Genomic DNA, 6,451 nt, shown 5'->3' with positions numbered 1-6,451 from the left:
CGTTCATTAGATTCTTTATTTTCCTCTATGAGAGTAAAAAAGTTATTCCTTTTTGTACAAACCAACTCAATTTTACAATTTTGCCATCTAATATTACATCTTGCCATTAGACCAGGTTGTATTAGTCCAGCTCAGGAGGTCAAGTTTAAGAGGTTTTCACAAGTTTAACCATTTTACCAAACTTAGGACATTTAATTTGACTGACAATAAACATTACAATAAAATAACATAAAAGCAAAACATAAGCACAATCAATGAAATCTTAAGTTTCAAGATTTTAATAAAATAAATACATATATGCCAGAATGGTTAACAGGGTTGTAGTTTATTTATTTAAAGAAAAGTCAAAATTAATTTTTGTGTTCATCAACACAATGTAACAAAGATTGTTGATTGAGCTTAATAACTTGTATTGAACCTGTGATGTTCTTTTATTAATTAAATATATTTTGTTTCAATTAATTGAATAGCAATTTAACAGCTTATAGCCTACTGTTTTGTATGATTCTACATGGTCAGGGCTAGTGAGGACGGACAGGCCAAAATTACCGAATTAATAATTTGATATGTTGAAGCATTAATTTATGCAACATAATTTAATAGGTAACACTTTACAATAAGGTTTCATACATTAACATTAGTAGTTAGTGCATTAGGCATCCTGACCTAACAGTGAACTATATATTTTATATATTTATAGATTACATTTTTATTTTGGTTCTGTGGAATATACATCAGTGATTGTACTGCAAGAAATTACACATATATAGTGGTGAGGTAAAAAATCATTAAAGCAGCATCATATATATACAGTATATATTTTTTGTAAACATCTTTATATTTACAAATGATATGCACTCTGACATGCTGTTTGCGCTTGTCATATATCAGCACTATAATTTAAATTATGGGACCCTGTCTATTTATTTGTGCTTTGCTCATGAATATGAACTCTAAAAATAGGCTCGAATGACAGTGTAGAGCGCAGATCACACATCTTTAGCTCCGGGCTTTTTAGCATTCTATCATAAAACATCTCTTCCGCATCCTGCAACAGTCAAACAGAGTTTTTCATATTTTTCTAATCTTTAAATTATACATTGAAAATGACAATTGGATTCAAAAAGAGTTTCTAGAAAAGAAAAAAACAACAAGGACTATGCTTTCATATATTGGGTTTGAAATGTAAGTTTGTCGCATGCTTTGTGAAGTGCCCAGTGTAACTGTCACCAAAAGGAGATGTCTGCATATGTGTGGCTAGTGTGAGCGCGTCTCCAGGCACAGTCTCTGCTCTTTTATTTTAAGTGTCATAATGCAATAGTAGAGCTTTCCCTGCGAGGCATACCGACTATTGGAAAGGTGAATAACATATGTTGTGTCGCAAATGCATCTCTGTGGTTTATTCCACTAGTCTAGATGAGCAGAGAGCTCTCCAGTGCCCAGGGCAGAGGGGCAGCACTCTGTCTATCACACATTCACTCCATTATCTGCACAGAGACAATCATTCATGTGCATCTGGAGAAGAAAAGTGCCCAAACAAGCTCTCATCCATGAAGACATTGATGTAATAGAGATTGCCTTTTTAATTGAATGTTCTATTAATCTTTGAGGGGGACAGACTCTCAGACATGATCTAATATGATTATAAAGAAACTACAGACGTTATGCTGCAGATTGGGAATGGGCAAAACTGCATATTTTCAGTGGGTTGTCTGAATAATCAGTCAAGTTCTGTATAACTTTTTTGGTTTAGGATCACACAGGGGGTATTCAAACAGGACTCATACTTGTGTTAAAAGCAGCTAGACAGAAAGGATCCGAATGCAGGTGTCCTGAGATGTGTTGTTTAAAGTTGAACTGCATTTAAGCCGACCTGCTGTCTTAAAAATGCAAAGCTCAGGGTACAAGATGCTAATAAAACAGTGAGATGTGATGCAACTGCCAAATACAGTAGACCAATAAATAAAAAATTGTATGTTTGCATAATCAGTGCTGAGCGTGAATATGAGGATCCATATTCCCTCGAAGAGTACATTTTTACTCTACTGACAGTTAGGTTTAGGGTTGGGTTTTGGGGATAGAGTTCATAAAATTTGCACAGTGCAAAAGGGTGTACAGGAATGGTCAAAAAAACTGACGCAACATCTAGTGTTGAGAAGATTGTTGCACCTTTGATTTTGGGAATTTCCTGATCAAGTTGTTTCATGGGCCATTGTGACAGTGGACTTTGTGGTAGTCGATCATCGGTCGCCATTTGTCGTTAGATTTTGAGGAAAGGCAAGATTGGTACTGTTGCTAGGACTTTCTCTAGCATGGAGTCAATGATGTCCAGCACAAGTTCGTAGGAGGTGATTGGAACTTTGTACTGCTCCAAAGGTGCATTCGGATACATGGGGTTGTGTACCATGTGGATGTTGGTGACTCCACTATCCAGAGAATCTTTCGCAAAGTACTCTTATACTTGTGCAGGACTTGCCGGAGTACATAACGACTGGTGTCATTATGTATGGCATCTGCATCTTTCAGGACTTGCTGAACCTATGCTCAATCCAGGGTAAGGTTCTTCCACTGCTGGAATATCCAATATTCTCCCAGTCATGGAGGTCACCTGTTTGTTTGCCTCTGGTGTAGGATGGTTGGAGTCAGTTTATACTGAGAGGTAGATGTCATCCATCAGTTCTGTTTGACAGACATGTTCCTTGCCCACAGGCAGGATTGAAGTGATGGCAATGGTTCTGAAGACTGTCGTAAAGAAGGCCCTCTGTGGACATTTTACACAGAAATGAACACGGAACAAAAAATGCTTCCCACTTTGGCCACCGGGGGCAGTACTTCAGATCGACTTTAGCTCAAGAAAGGTCAACCCACTTTTTTCTGAATTCACTATAAGATCAGGCTGGATATACAAGTAAGTATGCTTAAGCACACCCTAAATCTGAAGTCCCTTCATTACATCCCTTTAAAGCGATGGCACTTCAACTTTGAAAGCTAAAAAAGATGAGAAGGGTATAGCTGCAGACAGAGTTCCAAAATGGGGCAATAATGCCAGCAAAGATATAGGGAGCCCCTTACCTAACTGTGGAGATGTCACCCCCTTTTGGAGTTGGCGCAACACCCTTTTTGAGTAACCCTGCCCCCTTCTGGAGAAACTATGCCCCTTTTTGGAGATTCTGCCCAATTTGGAGATCTCTGGAATCAGCTATTCCTACTTGAAAAAGATAAGAAACAAATGTAGACCTTACTTGCCCACTTGCCGGTTGTTGGATGACTAGTCAACCATCCTGACCCACAGATTTATTTGGCAACTTGTATGAGGATCACTGGTATACTTATGAATGGGAGACACTGTAACACTGCATATGGTGGCTGTTGGAAAGAAAGTCCTGACTTACAGTTAAAAATAGCCAATCACCATTTTAATAGAGATATCACCTGTCAATTTTCATTGAGAACATGCACATTAGCTGGACCAGCCTAAAATATAGTGTTTTTAACATGATCTAAGCTTCACACCCTCTAAACTTCCCACAGGAATGTTTGAAGTGGACGTCATGGTTTTTGGCAAAAAATGCTCATAAACCGAATGGATATTATTCTTACATGGCCAGAATGAAAATGATATTGCATTACACAGAAATTTTATTAAAAACTGTGGAGACAGAATCTTAATTTACTATCACCTCTACCATGACCTGTATGGATACATTAATTAACGTTAAGTTAAAAGCATTTACCTTGGAGCAAAAGTAGCTAACCCTTACTGATGTTATACATGCTCATTTTGGACTGCAACAGTTCCTAAAATGGGATTGGTTAGTAACATTTTCAAAGTGGGACTTAGCGATGGGTACATTTAATGCATGTTGTTGCATCAGTCATTTTGTATTGGTATCAAAATCTGCGTTATTGGCCTTGATAGTAATTCTTATTGGATCAAAAAGAAAAAAAATTATATTCCCCATCCTAAGCTATGGAAGCAAAGTCTGCTTGAGTCTCTTTCACAGATCATAAGTGGGTGTTTTTGAGAAATATGCTCCTCAGGTAAAAAAAATGCCAGGGGACCGGCACCTCTACTTCCACCCTACTGTTCTTGTCCTTTTATCTTTGAACCAAGAGAAAGAGAAAACTGACACAAACTATTATCTTTTCACAAGAGAAATAACTAAGGATGAGTTTGAAAGGAACAAGTGAAGTTTAAGAAAAAAGCCCTTGAGCTATTAGGGACAAACTAGGGAACAAGAGCTATAAAAGTCCTATAAATCTAATTAATGATGGCATTGGATGAGTGATTTAATATTTGCCCCCCAGAATAACAGGAGACCACTGTGACCATGATGTCAACCCAAGAGAAAAAACAGAGTGTGTGTGTGTGTGTGTGTGTGTGTGTGTGTGTGTGTGTGTGTGTGTGTGTTTCAGGGCCACCGTCGGCCACTGTCATCCCTGTTAAATGCACTCAGTTCATGCAGAATATCTGCGGTGATAATCACCTGCCCACAGGCCCACGTGAACCACCACTCGCCTGTAATTGGAGGTCTTGTTCACGTACAGCGACACACCTAGCTCAAACCAACAGCAGTCCAGGGGCTGAAATGATATGCGCTTGTCTTTTTAATATTCTCACAGTGCTGAATGTATTTTACCCAGGGCTTTGTCTGGGTCACAAGTGGTTTACCTGCTCTTGGCCCTGTGCTGTATGTACTGTATCAACAAACTCAACAACACACACACACACACACACACACACACACACACACACACCCACGTTGACTTTAAGGTATAGATGAACAATACATGAATTCAAATTTGATGTTTCCACAATGATGATAATTTCTAAAATAATTTTTTACCAAAATGTTGTTTACCCAGGACAGTCCCAATTTGAAGAGGTGGTTCCCGGTGTCCTGACAATTCTCCAAAAAATTTGAATTATATCCCGGGTTCTGCTGGTAGGTTCACAGATTTTGTTCTTTTTAAAGGAAATTTTCTCATTGTCCTTCTAGCTGTTTTCTCTGGTATCGTTTGCAGAGAGGAGAAGCAATATTGTTGCATCGCACATTGATTTGACATCGGTTCCAGTGTTGTGAATTTTGTGTTAAAATATGTACATAATTACACATGCAATATGACATTACAGATCTATCTATCTATAAAATACAAAATGAAAAAAAATATATTTTTGAAGAAACTGTGAGTGGTGCTTGCTCTTGTCACTGTGACGCTATGGTGTTCTGGTTAGTTGCTTACTGTCCCAAGTCTTTAAATGTGGCTCAAATGCAACCTTCAATGTAAGTCTATGTGATTTTTAGGAGATATTTATTTCAGTTATTGAACTACATTGAATTCCAGTGCAGTCCGTCTACTATGAGAGATGATAAAGTTTGTTAATGTCCTTTTACGAGATAATTAATATAAGTTTCAGGCAAATGTGAGCTTGATGAGACACTTTTGATGTGGGTTTGTGATGGTGCTGTAACATAATCAGTAAGAAAGGAAGGCCTGTGAATTCATCATTGACCTGCGAGTATGCATCATTAACTCCATTTGTCCCTCTGCAATTAATATTGTCTGCTCGACGGAGCATCCACTTGCTCGATTCCTCCACACATCTATCTCTCCATCACACTGTGCTCTCACAGGTTAAACCATCACCCACCCCCTTACAGACATCACCCATCATCCACAACTGCACGGCCCATCTGACCTGATTGCAAGGGTTCACATTCGTATTGCGGTCCTCGACTCCAGCTCAGCCTCCGTTGTCATGGTAGCACGCATGGTTGTCACAGTGACAGGTCTGACCCTGTCATCTGAGGCCGGCTGCTCAGAGATGGAGATCATTGTCCACTTGCAGGGGATGAGTCCCCACCTCTGATTACTCTGACCTTTGACCTTATGCTCTATTTCAGCTCATTTACTTACACTAACAGGTCTCCTCTGACTGCCAATAAACAGCCTCGAATGAGTAATTCCCATAAAATGAAAATTCTGTTATAATTACTGACCCTCATTTCGCTCCAAATCTGTATGTTGTTATTTTTTTCTGTGGAACACAAAATAATACTATTTTTAAAATCTCATACAAAGTTTAGTGCTCATTCAGCTGTTGGAATAGAGTGCACAAGGCATATATACTACTTTTATGGTGCTCTTCTGTACTTTTACAGAAGAGCACCATAAATGTGAATTTATTTATTAGAAACTAGAAATTTTCCTCTATCACAATATACAGATCTGAAATGCAGGTGGCGCTCTAACTCACCATGTGAGATTCCCAGCAGCCATATCACCCTGTAGCTCAAGACTGGTTGCCTACTGAAACTAAGCAAGATGGAGCCTGGTCGGTACCTCGATGGGAGACCTCTAAGGTTGCTGCTGGAAGAGGCATTAGGGAGTCCAGCAGGAGGTGCTCACCCAGTGGACTGTGTAAGTCCTAATGCCCCAGTATAGTGAT

The sequence above is a fragment of the Xyrauchen texanus genome, chromosome 42 (genome assembly GCF_025860055.1).
Source record: "Xyrauchen texanus isolate HMW12.3.18 chromosome 42, RBS_HiC_50CHRs, whole genome shotgun sequence".
In the NCBI taxonomy this organism is placed as follows: Eukaryota; Metazoa; Chordata; class Actinopteri; order Cypriniformes; family Catostomidae; genus Xyrauchen; species Xyrauchen texanus.
This window is presented reverse-complemented; position numbering follows the sequence as displayed.